Source organism: Mauremys reevesii, linkage group 12 (genome assembly GCF_016161935.1).
Source record: "Mauremys reevesii isolate NIE-2019 linkage group 12, ASM1616193v1, whole genome shotgun sequence".
Lineage (NCBI taxonomy): Eukaryota > Metazoa > Chordata > Testudines > Geoemydidae > Mauremys > Mauremys reevesii.
The window spans coordinates 33784332-33806723 of NC_052634.1; the positions used below are offsets into that span (position 1 = coordinate 33784332).

The 22392-nt window shown below is 52.6% G+C and overlaps 1 long non-coding RNA gene across 1 annotated transcript; it reads left to right on the forward strand.

Moving 5' to 3' along the window:
- Window positions 1-1715: 1715 nt before the first annotated feature.
- Window positions 1716-21864, forward strand: LOC120375546. The gene is made up of 3 exons (XR_005586609.1): window positions 1716-1753; window positions 6079-6194; window positions 21663-21864. It is a non-coding gene; the product is annotated as an uncharacterized LOC120375546 (long non-coding RNA).
- The last annotated feature ends 528 nt before the right edge of the window (window positions 21865-22392 follow it).

Sequence of the window (22392 nt, forward strand, 5' to 3'; positions counted from 1 at the left end):
CCAGAGAAGCTCCTGATGAGCTTTGAAGTCCTCCTGAGAAGGAGGATGCGACGCTGCCATGGAGTCATCTGGTGCCAACAACATGACGGTTACCTCCCCTAGGGCATCGGGTGGTGCCGGTAGGTCACAATATTCGTCTGGGTCCAGGTGCGGTGCCGGAGGTTCGGTGCTCAAGGACTGGTCTCGGTGCCGAGGCGGAGATGCCGAGGGTGCTTGGGATGCCCAGGCATGGGCAGGGCCCTGGTGGTGCGGACACCTGGGGCCACAGGGCCCACTGGCACTACTGTCCTTGCCATGGTGACCTTTGCCACTGCGCCAGCTGAGGCCCAACCAGGGTTCTACGTTCCTGAGGGACGGTGCAGCCTGGGAAAGGGCGGCTGGGAGCTGAGGCTGAAGTGAAGTAGGATCAACTCGATCGGTGCCGACCATGTTGGGTCTGAGTCCGGGATTTAGACCTCAACAACGAGACCTAAACGCCGGAGGTGCAATTTCTGGAATCCTGTCGGTGACTGTGGCTATGACGCATCGATGCCGATGACTGTTGGGTTGCACTCCAAGCATGGTGCGCGCTGTGGTATGATTAGTGATGCCAATGGCGGCATAACCTGCTATCACTGCGGCTGGATGAGGAGCATCGATGCTTTCTATCCTGGTGCCTGCAGCCCTTATGAACCGAGGAAGACTCCGGCGATTCGCTCCCAGGTGACCCTGACAATGGAGTGGGAACGTGACACAGGCTACAGAATGTCCCACGGATTGAGCAGAGATCTCAACCTCCCACCTGGCCAGTGAGGGCTCCTGGGTGCCCAGCAGCGACTTTCCTCAGGACCGGGGCTTCAATTCAGGTGGCCTGCTCGGTACCGGCATGAGGAGGATGTCATGCTCTGCCTGAGCCACCTTGTCGAGTCAGAGGTCTGGGTTCCAAGGGGGATTGCGGGTTTCCCAACTCGGGTCCGGCCTCACTCCTGTCCTTGTCCCGGCGCCGCTGGGTCTTGCCTTGCTTCTTAGCAGGGGAGCAGTGCCGACTGGTGGATGGGGCCTCGCTCCGTACCGAGGACGCAGTGCCTGGTGCTGAGTCGGGTTGGCGCACTGGTGCCAGGGCCAGAGCCGACTCCATAAGCAGAGCGCAGAGTCAAATGTAACACTCGCCTTTAGTCCAAGGTTTAAAGGACTTACACATTTTACAGCACTCACTTATATGAGTCTTGCCTTGACAGCGAAGACACGCGGAGTGTGGATCGCTTCTGGGCATGGAATTGAGACAGGAGTCGCACGACTTGAAGCTTGGGGCATGCCCCGAGTCAGGCTACTAACTTGAGAAACTAGTAACGGTCTAAGATCATACTACTAAGGAAGATACTGCAGCAAAGCTGCAGTACAAGTTCCGATTAACTTCACGGGCGGCAAGAAGGAACTGAGGGTGGGGGGAGCATGCAGCTCCCCATATAGCGCAATATAGAGGTGCCACTCCAGGGATCACAGCGTGGCTCCCTCACTACAGGTACTGCTAAGGGAAAAACTTCTGGCACTAGTGCATGTGGTGAGTACGCACACCTACTGTGGAATACACAGGAGCAATCACTTGAAGAAGAACAACTTGCCTCACATGCCTCTGCAGCATTAGTGATAAATAGATAAATATTTTAATAAATAGATAAATAGTCACACCACCTCCACCATGGAGCAGCAGTTTCTATTTTAAATTATTCAAACGGGTGTCCGAAGTCTGAAAACTAAAGCCATTGGTTACCAGGTAATGGAGTGATCTGAGGAACACTTTGGTAGGAAAAAAATTCTTAATTCAGTGTGAATATTTTTGGAACCAAAGATGACAGAGCTGCTAATTTACACCTTCTGAAGATCTGGCCCTATCGCTCCTATAGGACATACAGGGGCAGATCCTCAACTGGTGTAAATTGGCATATCCTATAGATCCTTCAGTAAAGTCAATGGAGCTACATCCATTTCCAGCTGCTGAGAATCTGGCCCATAGACTCGACTTGAGTGTTTTATGGATGCTATCACAGGGTCTTCTGGTCACTTATATTTTCAATATAAGTATCCTCGTCCTGCTCCCACTGAAGCTGATTGGGATTTTTCCATTAACTCCAATGGGTGTGTGGCATGGATACCTAAGAAATATGCAAACACACTTTGATTTAAAAACAACAAAAAAGCCAAAACAAAAATCTACACCCCCCACCCCAACCATGGTTTGACAGTCAACTCGATAACAGAGTTGTCTCGGGTCACCCTGGTGCTACTTTGTATCAGCTGTATAACTTGTGTATAAGAATTAGTCTGCCTAAAAATAATTATTCTATCTTAAATGAGTCATTGTTCTAAGCACAGAGATATTGCACCTACTCAGCTAATATATGAAAATTAACTGAGACAAGTTAGCAACAATGGCTCTGTTCTCTTCAGTTGTCTAATTCAAAATAAGCTTTACAGACTGGCTTAAATAGGCTGGAATTTAAGTAGTTTGTTCCCTAATTTATTAATCCCCTTTGAAAGCCCCAGTCATAGTCCCTTGCTAGATCTCAATGTGAATGGATATTTGCCATTACATGGTCATCTCAAAATGTTAGAGAAACATATTTGAGCTAAGGAGGAGTGTGGTGGGCCTGTCACCGCAGCGCCCCCTTGTGACAGGGGTAGGATGGCGTGTCCATGCCTCACCACTCTCCCGTCCTTGTGGCTGCCCCTCTGCCTGTTACAGCCTCTCGGCCATCTTCTCTACTGTCCCCCTGTCTGGAGCAGTAGCACGACCTAACGGCCAGAGTCCATATAAACCCCCTTTCAAGCGGGGTATCGCGGCCTAGTGGCCAGAGTCCATATAACCCCCCCCCCCTTCAAGAGGGGTAACGTGGCCTAGTGGCCAGAGTCCATACAAACCCCCTTTCAAATGGGGTAGTGCGGCCTAGTGGCCAGAGTACACCCTCTTTTGAGTGGGGTAACGCAGCCTAGCAGCTAGAGTCCATACCAACCTCCTTTCGAAAGGGGTAGTGTGGTCTAGCGGCCAGAGTCTATACAAACACCCTTTTGGGCAGGGTAACGTGGCCTAGTGGCCAGAGTCCATATAAACCCTCACAGTTTGGGGGTAAGGGGGTAGGAGGGCTCGGGCCCGCCCTCTCCACCGAGCCCCAACCCAGGGCTCTAGCAGTGGCAAGCTTTCCTTGCCACTTGCTTAGCAGGGATCCGCGTGCAACATGTCGAGTGTCTATACAGCTATAACGTTTATAGTTCCCCTGGGTCACTTCCTACGAGGAACGACAGTACCTCTGTGATAAGGGGTCCTCTGGTCGGTTTCTCCCCTGGGCCGCCCTCTGTCAGGGTCTCAGGTAGTGCCTCTGCTTGGCTGACTCCCGGATCCTGGCTCACAGGCCCTCCATCTGCAGGAGCTAGCGGTGTGCGTCCTTCCCCTCCGGCAGTCAGCCCAGACTGAGCTGATCTGCAGCCTTTTATATCCAATCTCCAGTTGGAGCATGCCCAGCAGAGCTTCCGGGACATGGCTTCCTCTGCTAGGAAGGAAGGGTTAACTCCTGCTATACCAGTGCGGGCTGCTCTGCCCCGTCACACACCCTCCCACTTAAGACAGCTGCTTGGGACAGCTGACCCTTGGCCGTCTCCTCCATCTCCTCTTCCCCGACTCGGGAAAAGAAGTCTTCATTCCCATGAGCCTTTCCCGGCTGGTGTAACACACAGAAGGAGTAGGGTTGGAGGGACATGTACCACCGCATGATTCGTGTGTTTGAGTCCTTCATGCTGTTAATCCACCTGAGGGGTATGTGGTCTGTTACCAACGAGAAGGGGTTCCCTAATAGATAGTACCTCAGCGCCTCGACTGCCCACTTCAGTGCCAGGGCCTCCCATTCTATGGTGGAATATTGGGTCTCTTGGGGAAACAGCTTGTGGCTCAGATACAAAATGGGGTGGTGTTCTCCCCCCTCCTCTTGAGATAGTATGGCCTCCAGCCCTATCTCTGAGGCATCAGTCTTGAGGATAAAGGGCCTTGTGAAGTTGGGTTGGAACAGTATTGGATCCAGTGTGAGTCGCTCCCGCAGGGCGCAAAAGGCCTTCTCACAGTCCTCCGTCCACTGGATCCTCCATGGCTGGGAGCTTTGCGACAAATTTGTCAGGGGGCGGCGAGCGTGGCAAAGTCAGGCACAAAGCAACGATAGTTTGCGGCCAGCCCTAAGAACTGTCGTACTTGTCTTTTGGTTGTGGGAGTTGGATAGTTCTTCAAGGCTTCCACCTTACCTACCAAAGGGCGGATTTTCCCTCAACCCACCATATAGCCCAGGTAGGTCGCTTCTTTTTGGCCCCAGTGACATTTGGCTGGGTTTGCGGTGAGACCTGCTTTGCCCAGTGTTTGTAGCACCTTGGCGAGATGCTGGAGGTGTTCCTCCCAGTTGGCGCTGTAGATGACACGCTGTGGGGGCTCAATACTTGATTCATGAGCCTCTGGAAGGTAGCCGCAGCCCCATGCAACCCAAAAGGCATCATTGTAAACTGGTAGAGGCCAAATGGCGCTGGGAATGCTGTCTTCTCGCAGGAGGCTGGTGTCAACAGGATCTGCCAATATCCTGTGGTTAGGTCTAGGGTGGAGATGAATTCTGCCTTGCCTGATCGCTCCAGCAGCTCATCTCCCTGGGGCATGGGGTAGGCATCGAAACGTGAGATCGCGTTCACCTTGCGGAAGTTGATACAGAATCTGACTGTTCCATCTGGCTTCGGAACTAGTACTGTAGGACTCAGCCATTCACTTTGCGACTCTTCGAACACCCCCAGGGCCAACATCATGTTGAGCTCTCTCCTCACCGTCTCCCACATCTTCCTGGGGAGTGGGTGGCAGGTCTCCCTTAATTTGTGGCTGGGGACGGTGGTGATATGGTGGCTGGTCAGCGTGGTCTTCCCAAGCTGTGTTGATAGGACTCTGGGGAACGCTGAAATCAGTCACTGTACCTGCTCTTGCTGGCCCAGGTCGAGCTCTGGGCCTATGGCTGCTGCTCCTGGCTCCCCAGGTTCCCCCGCCAACAGCCCTAACTTGGGTTCTGGAGGGTACGGGGCAGTCCTCATCCCTCTCCAGGCTTTGAGGAGGTTCACGTGGTAGACCTGAGTGTCCGTCCTTTGCCCCGACATTCGCACTTCGTAATCTACGGGCCCGATGTGTCAGGTCACCTCGAAGGGGCCTTGCCACTTGGCTAGTAGCTTAACTCTGAGGAAGGAAGCAACAAGAGGACACGGTCCCCAGGCTCAAAACTTCTCATCTTGGCCCTTTGTTATATTGAGCCTCTTGGTTTCGTTGGGCTTTCACCAGGTTCTCTCGAGCCAGGGCTCCCAAGTCTCAGGCTGCTCCCACAGGTAGAGAATGTACTGGATGGTTCCTCGGACGTGGGTCTCTTGCTCCTCCCAGGTTTCTTTTAGGAGGTCTAGAATTCTCTGGGGCTTCCTCCCATAAAGGAGTTCGAAAAGGAAGAACCCTGTGGAAGCCTGTGGCACCTCTCGCACGGCAAAGAGTAGTGCTGGGAGCAATTTATCCCAATGCTGGGGATTGTCATCCACGGACTTCCTTAGCATGGCTTTCAAGGTGCCATTAAATCTCTCTGCCAACCCATTCATCTAAGACCTGGTAGACCGAGGTCTTAAGCGCCCAGATATTAAGCAGATGGCACAATTCTGCCATTAGTCTAGAAGTTACATTAGTCCCTTGGTCCGTTAGTATCTCTCATGGCAGGCTGATGCGTGCGAAGATCTGAAAGAGCTCATTGGCGATGATCGGAGCCGTGGAGGTCCATGGTGGTACCGTCCTGGGTACCGCGTTGCGTAGTCGACCACGACCAGGATGTACTTGTTGCCTGAGCTACTCTTCTCCAAGGGCCCCACTAAGTCCAAGCCTGTCCGTTCAAAGGGTGTCCCAATCACTGGCAAGGGCACAAGGGGGGCTTTTGGTACGCCTTTTGGGCCAGTCTTCTGGCATTCGGGGCAGGAAGTGCAGTAGTCCCGTACCTCCCTATGGATGCCTGGCTAGAAGAACCTCTAGGCCACCCATTGCAGTGTTTTCTCCCTCCCCAGGTGCCCTGCCCATGGCACTGAGTGAGCCAAGTGGAGCAAGTTCTGTCATAACCGCCGTGGGACCAACAGTTGGTGCAGGTCTTCTTTTGTCTGTGGTGCCTGGACTACCCAATAGAGTAAGTCATGGTGGATTTCAAATCGGGGTCCTTGCTGCCGTCATAGGGGCAAGCCTTCCTCCCCAGGGGATCCTGTCTCCTGCTCCCAGGCCCGACTGAGGGTGGTATCCCTCCGTTGTTCTTCCAGGAAGTCGGCGTCTACATCCAGCCATTCATGGCCTTCTTCTGTTGGGGCTTTGGTAGGGGTTTGGCTCCATTCCTCTATTTCAGGATTCCCTGAGGGCCCCTCCAGGGGGTCGTCCGCCACTGGCTGGCCTATTAATCCCGGCCTTCTAGCACACCCCCCACTTTTCTTCCCGGGGGGCATGTACCCCACTCCTGGAGGAGGTCAGCAAAGCCTGGCCAGTCACGTCCCAGGATCACTGGGTAAGCCAACTTTGGGGCTACCTCGACTAGATGCTGCACTTGGTGCCGAGCCACTTCGAGCTGCACCCAGATGGTGGAATCTGGCTTCACATCCCCGTGAATACACTGTAGGCTGATGGGGGGCCCTGGTGGGACCGGAAGGCTCTATCAGCGCGGCCCGGATGACCGTCTGGCTACACCCTGAGTGCACCAAGGCCCAGGTAGCCATCCCACCTGTTCACCAGTATGACTATTTTCCCTGGCTCCCACATCCAGGCCCGGTGACCAGCAGTCCAGACCTGCCCATAATTATAATCCATGTACGGGCACTCCTTCTGGAAGTGCCCTATCTGTCCACACTCATAACACCGGTCCTGCGTCCCTTCTTCGGTCGGGGTATGGCGGGGGCTACTCTACCTCCCCAGTGCGTCATCTTGGCTCCATATGAGGTTTGCACCGGGTGGGTCCTTGGCACCGTGGGTCGCATATTTCCCTGATGTCTGGGTGTACCGACAGGGGCCTCCCCCGTCCACCTTACGGGCCCCCCAGCCTGGGTTCAGGTTCCGTTCACCCGATCCCCCCACCCCCTTGGAGCCGGTCTTCAGTTCTCCCTCTGCTGTCAGATAATCCTCCATCAGGGAGGTTGCCTCTGCGAGGGTCCTCGGGCGATGTCTCTGTACCCACTCTTTCCTGCCGGTGGGAAGGGTCTGCAGGAACTGTTCTAATGCCACGGCCTCGGCTACTTGGACACTCGTCTGTTGTTCGGTTTCTAACCACCTCCAGCAGAGGTCGCGGATCCGCTGGGTGACGGCACGTGGTCTGGCTCCCGGCATGTACCTTTCTCTGCGGAGTCACTGTCAGTAAGTCTCGGGGCTGACGCCGGTTTGGTCTAAGATGGCGGCCTTGACCTTCGAATAGTCCAGGGCATCCCGGGGCTTGAGGTTACGGTATGTTGCTTGAGCTGGGCCTGTCAGGTAGGGGGCTAGAATAGTGGCCCAATGTGTGGGAGGCCATTGTACGGCGGTTGCAACCCGCTCAAAAGTCACCAGGAAGGTCTCGGGGTCATTCCCCAGCTCCATCTTCATTCGGCGCACTGATAGTCCTCCGAGCCCCTCACTGGAGCTGCCCTCTACTGCTCCCGGAGAGGGGGGGATGACTTGGTGCCTGTCCTATTAGCGTTGCCATCCGCTGAACCAGTTGCTCCAGGTTAGCCTGTTGTTGGTCTGTCAGCTCCTGAATCAGCTGTTGCTGTTGCTGTTGTTGCTCTTGTTGCTGCACCGCTTGTAACTGCTGTTGTGTGGCTAACTGCTGGTGTTGCTGTTGCGGCGCCTGCTACTGTTGGTTCTCCAGCAGCCATTTCAAAAGCTTCTTGGAGTCCATTTTGAGCATCTGGGTCCTTGTCTCAGGCCCTGATCGATGCTTGCATTCTCCACCAGTTGTGATGGGCCTGTCACCGCAGCGCCCTCTTCTGGCAGGCATAGGATGGGGTGTCCATGCCTCACCACTCTCCAGTCCTTGTGGCTGCCCCTCTGCCTGGTACAGCCTCTCGGCCATCTTCTCTACTGTCCCCCTGTCTGGAGCAGTAGCACGGCCTAGTGCTAGGGTCCATATAAACCCCCTTTTGAGTGGGGTACCATTGCCTAGTGGCTAGGGTCCATGTAACCCTCCCTTCGAGTGGGGTAATGCGGCCTAGCGGCCAGAGTCCATATAAACCCTCACGGTGAGGGGGTAGAGGCGCTCGGGCCCGCCCTCTCCACTGAGCGCCAACCCAGGGCCATGGTAGCGGCAAGCTTTCCTTGCCACTCGCTCAGCGGAGATCAATACAGCTTTAACACCATTTATCTCTATAGTTCCCCTGGGTTACTTGCTACTGGGAATGACAGTACCTCTGTGACGAAGGGTCCTCCTGTCAGTTCCTCCTCTGGGCCACCCTCTGACAGGGTTTCAGGTAGTGCCTCAGCTTGGCTGACTCCCGGATCCTGGCTCACAGGCCCTCCCTCGGCAGGAGCTAGCAGTGTGCGTCCTTCCCCTCCGGTGGTCAGCCCAGACTGAGCTGATTTGCAGCATTTTATACTTTATCTCCAGTTGGTATACAACCCGCAGAGAGAGACTGCCTCCCGGCCGTTAGGATCCAAACCCTGGAAGTTTGTTTGTTTATTTATTCAGAATTTGCCCAGAGATTCTGGGGAGTGCTACAAGTTCACCCTGGTCCCCCGACCCTCCCCCCCCCAAAATTTTTTTTTGAAAAAAAAAAATGATCGGGACCTCCAAGACCAGGTCCTGGCCACTAGGCAAGCTGCCCAGGGCTCACCATCCCCTGCTGGAGCTCCAACGGCTGAAGGGAGAACTGGGTTGACCTGGTGGCCGGCTCAGTGGAAAAAGTTGAGATTACCTTGAAGAAAAAAAATAAGGATCAGGGCCGCGAGAGCGGGGCGCGGCTTTTGGCAAGTCACCTTGGATTCACCATCGCCAGCCGCAGCCCCAGACTTCCTCCCGGTAGTACTGATCAGGCTCATGGAAGTAATTATTTTTCCCCAAAAAACTTTCCCCGACGCTGCCAGGGGGTGCCAGAAGGACAGCCTGGTCCCCGGAGCTCCCCCGAATTTTATTTATTTGAAAAAAAAAAAGAACGGGGCAGCCTAGACTGAGTCCTGGCCACCAGGCAAGCTGCCCAGGGCTCACCGTCCCCGGCTGGAGCTCCGATGGCAGAAGGGAGAACCGGGTTGACCCGGGGGCCGGGAAGGGACTTTGAAAAATTTCCCCTGGAGAGCCCGGGGGACGACTGTTAAGCCTTCCCGGACCGCCTGGGAATGATTATTAAACCTTCCCGCCATCCCCAAACCACCAGGGTCAGATATTAAGCCTCTCCCCAGACCTGCTCCGGCTGGACTATTAAGCCCCCTCAGAGGTCCTCAGGAGTGCTGCTGCGCTGCCCTCGGTGTGGGTAGGAAAGCAAACCGGCCACCAGGTCAACCGGAGACCCAACCTGCAAATGGAGAACCACGTTGACCTGGTGGCCAGCCGGCGAGATCACTGGCCACCCAGGTCAACCCGGTTCCCACCGTGGTCGGGGCTCCGGGTTGACCTGGTGGCGGGAAGGACAGAAGAATTTTCAGCCCTGGTCCTCCGGGTGGAACTGGTGGCCCAGGGTGATCGGACAGCTCCCCACACCATGGTTCCCCAGGCTGGGCACGACCCACAGGTCCCTCCCGGGCAGGTGGGAGCCATTGGAACACTTGGGGGTGGGAACGGATCACACCCCCTAAGACCGGGACCCGGCCGCCAGGCAAGCAGCCCAGGGCGCACCCTTCCCAGCCAGGGACTGATTCCCGGCCATTTGGATCTGGCCCATGGAACTTTTTTTCAAAATTTGCCCAGAGGCTCTGGGGAGTGCTGGAAGGTCACCCCGGTCCCCGGAGCGCAAAAAAAAATTTTTTTTTTTTTGAAAAAAGGATCTGGACCCCCAAGACTGGGTCCCAGCCGCCAGGCAAGCTGCCCACGGCTCACCGTCCCCCGGCCGGAGCATAAGCTTTCGGCGGGCATAGCTTTCGTGGGTGAATCGTCATGCATCTGATGAAGTGGGTATTCACCATGAAGCTCATGCTCCAATACGTCTGTTAGTCTGTAAGGTGCCACAGGATTCTTTGTTGCTTCATGATAGATGTGCTGCCAAGATCCAGCTGTTGATGGGTGCTATGCCTTAAAGTTACCAGGGAATCATGCCCTTTGTACTCGGCTCAGTTAATGCATTTCCCTTTCTGTACTTGCTGCAGTGCCGTGGCTAAAATGCATAGCAATAGAGGCAGAGCACACTCTAATGGTCATACAACTGTTTCAGAAATGTCTGCTCAGAGTTGCTCTTTTTAAGGTCTCAATTTTACTGTGCACACAGTTTTAAGTCTTGAACAGGAATGAGTGAGCTAACAGGTTTGGAGAAAATAAGAACCTACCTGAACCTGTGACCAAACTTTGAACTGCACCTGAATCTTTGAGATCTGGAAATATTCAGTCATCATTTTTTTTCTGGAGATGGGCTTGAATCAACCCCCAGATCTGAACACTCTGCCCCTTAGGTTTGGATTGTGAACTCCCTGTTTTGTAGGTTGGACCCAACTCTTTGTCGTCCATTTCATGTGTAGTTTTTCATTGGACTGGAAGTGCATGTGCTAAAGAACAGGTACCACAAGAACACTGTCATTGTATTTCTGGGAAGTCTGGGGAATCTCACACACAAGACTGTTTTTGTGATTTTTCCAATCCAATAACCAGAGCAAATAGGTTAAGCTTTGAGTAGACATCTCTGCTTTGGAATGTTTTGGGACCCTTTTGAGATTTACCTGTCAATAATCCTGAGCTCACAAATCCCCATGAGAAAATAATGGACACAGATAGGATTCCTGCATACAAATGTTTGAGTCCTCTGGGAATTCTAGTGGAATTTGTACATGAGAAATGGGCCCAAACTGCACATTAAGAATCTGAGTGCAACTTTATTAAAGTTTGAGGGTGTTCTCATCTGGGATTGCAGTTCAGCCCAAAATAGAATTCAGAGTAACAGAATTTGGATCTAGATCTGGTTCTGAACATACCTAAAGTTTGGGAATTTGTCCCAGCTCATCTCTAGTTCATTGTACATAAATGAATGTAAGCAATATTTGTGACATATTACCAAGCGGGTGTAGTGAAGCTCTGACCTTACAGTTAAACAATTTTAACTAAACTTAATTCAGAAGTAACTTCTTTCCTTCAGTGAACAATGTACCTTTACCTCAATTAAAATAAATGCATAGTTGGTAGTGCCTTCCACTGGAAATTGGCTTCATCGCTAAAACAATAAGATGTCTGCTATAATCTTCAAGTTATCTGTTAGTTTGTTATGATCTGTTTTTCTTGACTGCACTGTAATGGGTTGGGATATACCACCTGGCGCCTCCTGCTGGTTGTCTGGGAATTAGTTCTGTCCAGTGGAGCGCCCCCTCCTGGTGGTGTACCGTCCGTCATCTTGCCCTCAGGGTGTCTGGACCCGTGTTGCTCCCCGCTCAGTGGATCCTCTCCGGGCCACTGCCCTCCAGAAGTGCCCCATAGTCCATCCACACCCCCATCCGGGGTGTGTGGGGGGGTGTTGAGCAGCAGTTCCTATGAACCAGCCACAATGCCCAACCACACACCTCAAAGTCTAATTCCTCCAGTCAGGGATCTGGCATAGTCTGTGATGGCCGCTCCCCATGGCCGATGGCGGGGTGTACAGCAGAGGGAGAAGAGGGGGACTCAGGCCCGCCCTCTACTCTGGGTCCGGGCCCAGGGACCCTCTGGCGGCAGCCTCGCTGTCCTCCTCCTCTCCCCTCATCTGTCTGCTTCCCCGGGCCGCTTCCCCTTCGGCCCTTGCACCCGCTAGGCCCTTGCCTTCAGGACCTGCAGCCTGGCAGACACGGGGCTGGAGTTCCCTTTTGCTCCCTGAGTCTGGCCAACACGGCACTGTCCACAGTGCTAGTCTCCCACCCTTGGAGACTGACCTTCCCATCTCGAAGGCCTGGGACAGACTGACCACTCCCTTCCTGGGCAGCCTTCTTATAGGGCTGAGCCTGGCCCTGATTGACTCACAATAAGCCCTTCCCTAATTGGCTCCCTGTCTGCACACGTGCCCTGGCCTGCCGCAGCCCACACTCTCGGAGTGGGACAGTGAATGTACATTCATCCCAATGCATTCTTTAATTTCTGCCATTCTCAGTGCATTCTTATGTGAGGGTTTGAGGCATTTATACTTCTATTCAACATGACTTCCCTGCAGGTAGGAATGTGGTCATCTCTGCATGCTCTTCTAAGGAGTTTTGACCTTGAGAGATACATCTTATTCTTTTAGCATTGCTCACTTTTTTCATCTTGTTGCAACCTGAGAGGACACTGAAAAGTCTTAAAAAGCTAGAGTGAAATCATTGCTACAAAGATAAAATGGAACTAGAAAATCTCTTTGCACTCAGTGTGCACAAAGATAGACATGCTGGAGCTGGCAGTAATTACTGGAGCAAATGTGCACGTTTTTAACATTTCAGGATTGATTGAATTTGAAAAGCAAATCGTAATAGGGGACAGGCTAGCTAGACAGTAAACAATGTGGCCCATGCTGATAACTGAATTAACAGGTTGCGGGATTAATTTCTAATGCAGACTGTAAACAGGTTTCATGTAGGCATTACTGCCTGTTTGGCAGGTCAAACGGGAAGATCTTTAGTGTTCATTTTTAAGTGGATTGAAGGTACAATTTTGTAAAGTGTATATTTCAAAAGTGACCTGGGCACTTAGGTGCCCAAGTCCCATTGACATTTCATGAGAGGTGAAAGAATACCTGAATGAACCCTAAAGAGAGCACAAATCAGACAGCACAATTTGGATGAATAAATGGCTGTCTGCATGCTATTCTAAAGACTTAGCCACAATTTGTAGGATCAAAAATAGTTCTTTGCATTGCTTAGAGAGAGAACTAGTGGCACTCTAGTTCCTCTCACCTCTAGTTCAAATCCAGCCCATGGTGACAGTGTTTGAAAGGCCATCTCATGTTTGAGCAATAGGTTAGTGAACTTGTTTCAACTCTTGTTGGATGCATGTCCACGTCCCCAAACCCACCAGGCTAGCTGGCATTTTCTTTCTTCCCAAGTGGTGGTGTAGCATCCCTCTTTTGACAGTCTCATCAGAGGCCAAGAACTGAATAAGATTTTGGGTCAAATTCTGCACTTGATCGAACCTATTGGAATCAACAGAATGTGACCCGTTTTTCTCTCCCTCAGGAAGCAATGAATCCAACCCAGGGCTGAGGCAGACCGGTGTGTGGGGCAGGGGTAGCCTGAAGCTTACGTACAAAACAGCCCGAGTGCCATCAGGGAGTTGGGGCTACATTTAAACAGGAAAAGGACGCAGAGCAAGACCGAGAGAAGGGGCAAGAGCTGTGCTAACTGCTCTGGGTTGAAGGTCCCTGGGCCCCAGCCTGACCTAGGTCTTAAAGAGCTTGGTTAAGCTGGGCCTTCTCTGACCTCCTTCTCATCCTGGCTCCTGGGACAAGAGAACAAGGAGTTCTGCTGGCTGGGGTTGGTCTGGGTTTTGGCCTCCCCTCCTCAGACCTTGTGCTATGGGTATTGCCACCAACCTTGTTGTGTTTATTCTGTGGAGAGCAACATTCTCTAGAGCGAACTTTATGTGCTGTATTCAGATGATGGGGAAATGTCCCTATTTGTATTTGTATTACCAGACCACAGCAACCAGGCTCCAACCAGAGAGACCACTAATGTGCTTCTAAATGTAAGCTCATGTAGCATATCCTTAGCTATTGATTTTGTTGCCACTAACAATCAGAATGGTCCTGAGCCTTGCTGACTTTAAAGAGCATTGCAATAGCATGGCCTGTCTGGAAGTAACAATATTGGGAATAAACTCCTGCACATCAGTATTGCAACACAGCTCTCTCTAAGCCAAAATATAACTTCCTTATTCAATACCTAGATCCAGATCCTCTCAGAGCATGTCAAGTTGTAGGGCTCCAGCAGCGTAAGTTCTGGCTCCACCGGGGGACTTGGAGGTAGCTGGTTCAGGAGGGAATAGAACCAGGCTTGTAGGAGATGTTTCTTAGATAGGAACCCTCTTACTGGAAACTATGAAGCCCTGACTGGTTTAAATGTGCTCTTACTAGGGCTAAATCCTGCATTCAGGGTAGCCGTTGTCCCACATTATAGGGGTGCAGAATGGTCTCTAAGTTTTTTAGTGTCAGTTCTTTTTACTAGCTCATTTTAATGGTTACATATGTTTTCATATAATTATCTATTAAAATATATGTTTGAAATCTTTAATTTGTAGTTCTAAAAACAAAACACCCCCTCCCCCCACCAGTTTCCTTGGTGTGACAGTTCCTACATTGCTTTTCAGAGTTGGTTGGTTAAAAAACCACAAACATCAAACTCAAAATCCAGAGAACTTCAGCCAGCTCTGGATGTCCCAGTGAGACATCTTTCCTGCTGAAATGAAAGAGCCTGTTTAGTGGCTGAGGACTGAGAGTCCTGGTTCCTCAGTTCTTTTTCTATTTCTACCACTGAGTTTGGGACATGTTGCTTACCGTTCTGTATTTCAAACTACCAGTCTGTAGCATGGGCATAACAAGTCACCTACCTCAAAGCGGTGTTGTGATGTGTAATTAATATGAGGAAAATGATTTGAAATCCTTAGAGGAAAGAAGATAAGCTGGGGAAATAACACTTGTAATTCATCATGTTATTCTTCTAGCAGAAGACAAAAAACGTATATCGATATGGTGAATATGGTTTCATTTTATTTACATAGCTGAGCTGGGACCATTTCATTTGGAACTCTAAGCATCAAAAACAAAAAGATTCATGTGCATCTGTCTTAATATTGATTCAGTAGCTGAATCTAATCTTTTCACCCAATATAACTGCGCTTTGTGAAATGGAACTAACTGCCAATTGGCTCAATGCAGTCAGCACCATACGTCATAGTGTAATAATGCTGCCTTATACTCTCCTTGTGTTTTGTCTGATTGCGCCACAAAGAAACGATCAATACAGTATTTGCTGGTGTGAATGAAGACGGTGTTAACGCTGTACGAAGCACACGCTGTACGAAGCACACGGGATCTTTTTTAGGGGAGAAGACAAAAACGCTGCATTTATTAAGAATACAGCAGCTAGCATATGCTTTTCAGTTACACACACCATGCACAGAGTCCTGTCAATCGATGTTTATAGTTACCAGTCCAGAGTCTGGATCAATCTAGTGGCCAGCCAGATTGGTCGCAGAGGGGAGCCAGGCTCTGTTAGTCGCGATCCGATGCTCCTAGAGTGTGGCAGGACGAACCCAAAGTCCCATGGCAAAGCAGCCTGTTCTTATAGTTCTTTTTCTCTGTTGAAGTCTATGGATTTTGCAGTGTCAGTTTATGACCGGTTACTTCTTAATTGGTAAAGGCAACAAAGATCCAGATCCAGACTAATACGGCTACCCCTCTGATTCTTAATTGGTGTTATCTTGTGATGTAAACATTCCAATACACCTCTGTCATCCTGTCCTGGTTTCCATTTAATCAATTGTCCTGTCCTTAGGGGTGCTAGAACATAACGTAAGAACGGCCGTACGGTGTCAGACCAAAGGTCCATCTAGCCCAGTATCCTGTCTATGGACAGTGACCAATGCCAGGTTCCCCAGAGGGAGTGAACCTAACAGGTAATGATCAAGTGATCTCTCTCTTGCCATCCATCTCCACCCTCTGACAAACAGAGGCTAGAGACACCATTCCTTACCCATCCTGGCTAATAGCCATTTATGGACTTCATCTCCATGAATTTATCCAGTTCTCTTTTAAACGCTGTTACAGTCCTAGCCTTCACAACCTCAGGTTGACGGTGCGCTGCATGAAGAAGAGCTTCCTTTTATTTGTTTTAAACATGCTGCCTATTAATTTCATTTGGTGACCTCATAGTTCTTCTATTATGGGAATAAGTAAATAACTTTTTCCTTATCTACTTTCTCCACCTCACTCATGATTTTATATACTGCTATCATATCCCCCCTTAGTCTCCTCTTTTCCAAGCTGAAGAGTCCTAGCCTCTTTAATCTCTCCTCATATGTGACCCGTTCCAAACCGCTAATCATTTTAGTTGCCCTTCTCTGAACCTTTTCTAGTGCAAGTATATCTTTTTTGAGATGAGGCGACCGCATCTGAATGCAGATTTATATAAGGGCAATAATATATTCACCTTCTTATTTGCTATCCGATTTTTAATGATTCCTAACATCCTGTTTGCTTTTTTGACCGCCTCTGCCCACTGCGTGGACATCTTCAGAGAACTGATTGAAAAATTTTATTACAGTAAATGTTTGAAATGAAATATACACAGGTTGAGAGGGAAGGTACTGTATATCTGGGGTCAGGCTTGGGTTATGGGGGGTTGCAGATATCGTTTGCAAGGATGAAAAGATACATACATATCGCATAACCGGCATAGACCCAGATTGGGGTGTGTAGCAGGGTGGACCCCTGCTCCTGGTTTGAAGGGGTTTAAAAGCGGCCTGGCAGGGTTTGAGAGCTGCTGCTCTCAAGCCTGGGCTGATTGGGGAAAGCAGGCTCAGCTGTGGCTATGCTCCAATCAGGCCCAGCTGGCCCCTATAAAAGGCCAGGGAGGCCAGAAGCCCAGACAGTCTCTCTCTGTTTGTAGAGGGAGATGGGCCTGGCTGCAGGGAACTGAGACAAGGTACCTAGGGTAAAGCAGGGCTGGGGAAAGGCTGAGGAGCTGGGGAAGCTCCAGTCTAGAAAACCCCAGGCTGCGGCCTAGCACAGGGCAAAAGGTACTGGGGGTTGCAAGGGACAGCCCAGGGGTAGGCAAAGGCAGCAGGTCCAAACCCCTTTGCCTATGATGAGTAGGCTGATACTGCAGTCTGCCCCAGGGTGTGGGGCTAGACAATGACTGGCAGTAGCCAATACTGAGGCAAAGCGGGGATAGAAGGGTGGGGTTCCCCTGGGAAGGAAATCCAGTTAAAGGTTAAAGGGGCACTGGGGTCCTGGGAGGGACACGAGGGCCAGTAGTGGCTGAACAGGTGGATCACCAGCCTGCAGAGGGCACTCCGGAGCTGGGACTGAGCTAATTCCCCAGAGTCACCAGTAGGAGGCGCCGCAGTGGTGAGTCAACCCGTCTACAGGGTGCAAGGGTTTTTTAAGTGTCAGTGGATAAATAGGCTCGGGTACGCCACCCATGGAATGAATAAAGAGTCCAAGTCAATATCGGTAAAGCAGATAGGTACATGGGTGGGGTGCGTCCCTTGGTCCGTTAGGGAAGGAAGTGGGTTATTTCCCTGGTCGGCTGTCTCGAGTACTCAGTGTGGTATTGGCGGTGTCCGGTGATGTGTTTGTATAAATGTCTCTGTCCCACCTGATAGTGTCGGACACCATAAGCTGTCTCATGAGCCGGGCGTAGCGTCGACCAACCCCACACACTCTCAGAACTGGCTCATTGCGGGGGTCCCATGAGCCCAAGGCTCCCACGATCAGGGCGTGTACCTGGACTTCATAGTCTGGGCTCTCAGGGTCTCGGCCAGCAGGGCGTACTTCGACTCCTTCCGTGCTCATGCCTCGTGGAAGGCCGGTGAATGGTTTTCGAAAGACACCATGACGTCTACCAGGAGGACCTTCTTCTTTTCTGTGTCCATCACAACGATGTCGGGTCACAGTCGGCTGTCTGTCCCGGGGATGGTGGAGTCGACGGTGATCTTTCCCAGGGATGGTGGGATGGATTTCAATAGCCGGTTTTGGATGGCGTTGTGGTGGTGCCACCAGGCTCTGGAGTGCTGCTTGCATCAACACAGGACGTGCAGCAGGGTCTCATTCACGTAGCCGCACTTCCTGCGGCGTTTGTCCTGGTTGCCGTGGCGGATGGCTCCGTTGAGGGGAACGCAGTTGAGTCGGGCCCTGTGGGTGAACCGCCAGTCGGCGAACTTGGTGAAGCTGCCCCCGGGGAGGAAGTAGTTACTGGTGTCTCACTTGCTGGACACCTTGAACACCTTGCCCTGGTCCGGTTTCCGCTTGAGGTTCTCACCGTCGTGGCAGCAGATGGCGTCTTTCAGGGACCTTTCTAGCAGGGCTTTGGCGGTTGAGGTGATGACGGTGTGGCCTGGGGTCTTTACGCGTGGCACCAGTATTCCCAGCTCCTGGCGTTCCTTGCACCACTTCCAGCAGCAGCCTATCCTCTTACCCAGACTTCTCGAGGCATTGTGGACCAGGGAGAGGACAGGTCTCCCCCCTCTCTCCCGAACTCAGCCTGTAGGGAGCCGCTGAGGTAACTGGCGATGTCCCGCTTGGAGGGGGTCCTGGCGATGCGTTTCCTGACTGTGCCCTGTATGGCCTCCAGTGCGATGCTCCTCACTGTTGGGTCGGGAATGACAGGAGGTGGAAGGCATGGGTCGTCACCGCCATGTCGCACAGGTCACCCATCCGAGGTATGTTGGCGCTGCCCTGCCTGTGGGAAATGTAGATGATGTCCGTGCACACCCTGTGGGGAAGGTGGAGCCATTTCTTCACCAGCTGTCTGATGGTGCTGTTGGCCTTGTTCAGGGACACCTTGGCCACAGCCGATCCCCCGAGGACAAAGGAGATATGGGGGATCAGGAAGGTGTTGAGGGCATTGATCTTTTGCCGGGGGCGAGCAGGGAGGAGTCGATTTGGGCTGCATCTCTCAGGATCTCCGCGATGGTGTCTTCGGGGGTCTGCTGGATGTGGACTCCTGTGAGTGTGCCAAAGTGTTGGTATATCTCTCCCTCTTCGAGGGAGGTCATGGACTCGCCCTGGATAAGGAACGCGACAGCCGGACCAGCGCCCTGGTGCCACTGTCAATGTGGAGGAGGTGCACTTTTTGGGGTTGAAACGCAGGCCCATCCATTCGGCGGCTTGGCTGGTGACGCCAAGCATTTGCTGGAGGCTTTCCGAACTGTCGGTGACCAGGGCCAGATCGTCCATGTAGGCCAGAATGCTGATTTTCTTGCCATGCAGGTCAAAGCCGGTCGGGCTGCTGGAGATGGCTCAGATGAGCGGTTCCATGGCCAGGTTGAAAATGATGGGGCTGAGAGGGCATCCTTGTTTCACGCTGCGGCGGATGGGGATGGCATCCATCTCTCTGTCCGTGGCACAGATGGTGGTGTTGCAGTCCTTGTAGAGGTCCTGGAGGATCTGGATGAAGGTAGCTGGCATCCCAAACTCTCCCAGAGTGGTGAAGATGTGGTGGTGGGTATGGACCCAAAGGCATTGGTCAGGTCGAGCCACGCTACGACGCACTGCCTCTTGGACCTCCTGGCTTCCTGGATGGCCGTCTGAAGGAGGAAGTTATGCTCGTGGCATCCCTGGGAGGACATGAAACCCTTCTGGACTGAGCTGACAGCACCCCCGCAAACTGACCACTCCGTGATCCTTGCTGCGAGGCAGCTGGTGTACAGCTTGTAGATGGTGGAGCAGAGGGAGATGGGCCTCCAGTTGCTGAAGTTGTCTCGTTCTCCTTTTTTGTGAATGAGGACGGTCATGGACTTTTTCCAGGAGCGAGGAACGCAATGGAACTGCTTGCATTTGGTGAAGATGGCAGCAAGCACCAAGCAGCTGGGGTCTTGCTTCCTCAGTGGGTGGTAGTGGATGCCATCTTTTCCAGAGGCGATGTTTTTGGTCCTTGTCAGCCTCGCCTGTACCTCCTGGGGGGGAAATCTCGCTCCAAATCTTCCATGAGGTCGATCCAGGGTAGCGGGAGAAGGCACTCTGGGCATCGCAAGTCGGTCTGAGCCTCATTATTGAACACGTCCTTGAAGTAGGAGTGGAGTCTCTCAGGCTGGATGGCATAGTATGAGGAGGTCCTGTTGAGGACCTCTCTCATGGTTTTCGGCTGGTTCATCGTGTATAGTTTCTGTATAGGGGATGCACCCGCTGGATCATAGCGGCGGCCGACGTGCCTGCTCCTGCGTTCTCTGGCGGTGTTGTTATGGCTCAGCACGGGGAATCTGTGCATGGCCTGTGAGTCCTCCTGGGGTTCCTTCCTTCTGGCAGTAATTTCTGCAGAGAGTTCTGCAGTCAATCTGTCCATCAGGCTGTTGAAGGTCTCAAAGTCTTCGGCCTTTGCCAATTCTTCCACCCAGGCGGATTGCCATGGTGTGGCGACCCTCGCTCGTGGCCGTCGTTCCTCCTGCTGCAGTGTCTCCATGGGTTCAGGTGCTGCAGAGACAGTTTCTGGCCTCCTTGTTCCTTGACCTGGGGAGCGGTGTTCAGGTGGGCCCTGAAGCGGGGGTCCTGATGTGGTGGTGGGGGCCACTCTCGGTGTCTCCGAGCCAGCGCTGGATCTTCCAGGAGGAAGTGGGGTTCTGGAAGCACCGGTGCTGGGCTTTGTGGGGGCGCGGTTCTGTTTGGAAGCACTGGGGATGGTTCAAGATCTTCTGCCGGTGGTATCCAGCTGTCTGCAGGTGGTATCTGGCTGAGGGGTCCTTGGTGAGGCATGGGGGTTTTGGCGGTCGGAGGCTCGTTGGGTAATCTTGGAGGAGGTGTTGGGTTTCCCGTGGGCGGGGTCCGGCTGTGGGAACTGGGGACTGGAGGAGGCTCCTCCGTCGGCTGGGTCTCGCCGTGTGGCCTGGGGGGGCGTGTTAGTTGCTCGTATGGCAGGGCGACATGAGGCAGGAGCGCTGCACCGTCTCATGGCCGTGTTGCGCTGGATGTTTTTTATGAGCTCGCTGAGGCGTCTGGTGAGGAGGTTGACCTGGGAGGTAGCAGTGATCCCCCTCACAGCAGGGTCCAGCATGGGGATTCTGGAGATGGGGCTGGTCCTTTTGTTGGCATCGTCGGTCCTCGAGGCGGGGGTTGCGCTTTCCTCGATTAGCGGTTGGTCCCCCCTTACCTGCTGTGACAGTGGGGATGCTGGTTGGGGTGCTGAAGCTGGACCATCGGTGGGGGTCGGGGTTGGAGCCTGCAGGACGTCAGCAGGGTTCACCTTCGTGATCGTGAGGGGTCCCTTGCATGTGGCATGATGGGACTTGCATTTCTTTTGGGTCTCGAAGGGGGCATTGCTTTCTGGTGTAGCTGCTGCAATCTGTTTGTTGTAGGTCCTGCAAACGTGCTTGCTGAGGACCCCGAGGGTCTGGAATCCGTGGACGGGGAGGCAGAAGGGGCAGAGGAGGAGACTTGTAGGGAGCGGGTACTGGAGGTAGATGTGGTCGTTGTCCCCTGCCTCATCCTCCATGGGGTGGACCCTTGTTGTGCCTGCAGACTCACCAGGTGATTCCTCTGGGTCTGGTGGAGAATCTTGAGGAAATAAAGTTGCTCCTGGGGGTGTGCTGGACTCACTGGCTATGATGTCTCTTTGTCCGGAAGGACAGCGTGCGGCATTGAGATCTAGGGCTCTGGAGCCTATTCCCCTTCAAGCAGCCCTCCTCCGGACAGGCGGGTGGTAAGGAGTTTCAGAGTGTGGGGTTGAGGTGATTGTTCCTTCCGGAGCATCCCTCTCTGGAACAGCGGAGCAGTGATCGGCATCCTGGTCCCGCCGCTTCACACAGCTTCTCTGAGTAAGGTTAAGATATTGCATTTGTAGTGTTTCCATTGTGCTTTTCCTTCAGCGAACCAGCGGAGCCTGCTTGAGTGAAATAAGGATGGAGCGTATGCGGGACACATCTTTCGCCTGCTTACTAGACTTGGGATTAAAGTCACAGAGCCGAGCCACACGTTCCCACTCTGTGCCTGGGGAAGTTTCTTCCACATCATTCACAAAGGCTTCTTCAGCTGCCTGGTTGTTGGCTTTTGTTTTCTGTAGCTGTTCATCTTGCCTTGCATACCATTCTTCCAACTCCTTTATTGCCTTCTCTCCTTTATTTCCATCTGGCGGGCTCCTCTGGTGGCATCCTTCCTGGCAGGGCAGTGCTCAGCATCCTGGTCCTCAGTCCTCTGGGGGGCTCCTCCGGCGGCATCTTTTCCGGCGGGGTGGCGCTCAGCGTCCTGGTCCTCAGTCCTCTAGGGGGCTCCTCCGGCAGCATCCTTCTCGACGGGGCGGCGCTCAGCGTCCTGGTCCTGGATCCTCGCGGGGGCGTCTCCGGTGGCGTCCTTCTCGGGAGCAGCAGGTGGTGTTCAACATCCTGGACGTGGGATGCAGGTGATGACTCCAAGAACTTTTTCCTGATTTGTTGTAGCTAAATTAGCCCCTATCCATATTGTATGGATAGTTGGGGTTATTTTTTCCAATGTGCATTACTTTACATTTATCCACATTAAATTTCATTTGCCATTTTGTTGCCCAATTGCTAAGTTTTGTGAGATCTCTTTGAAGTTCTTCACAGTCTGCTTTGGTCTTAA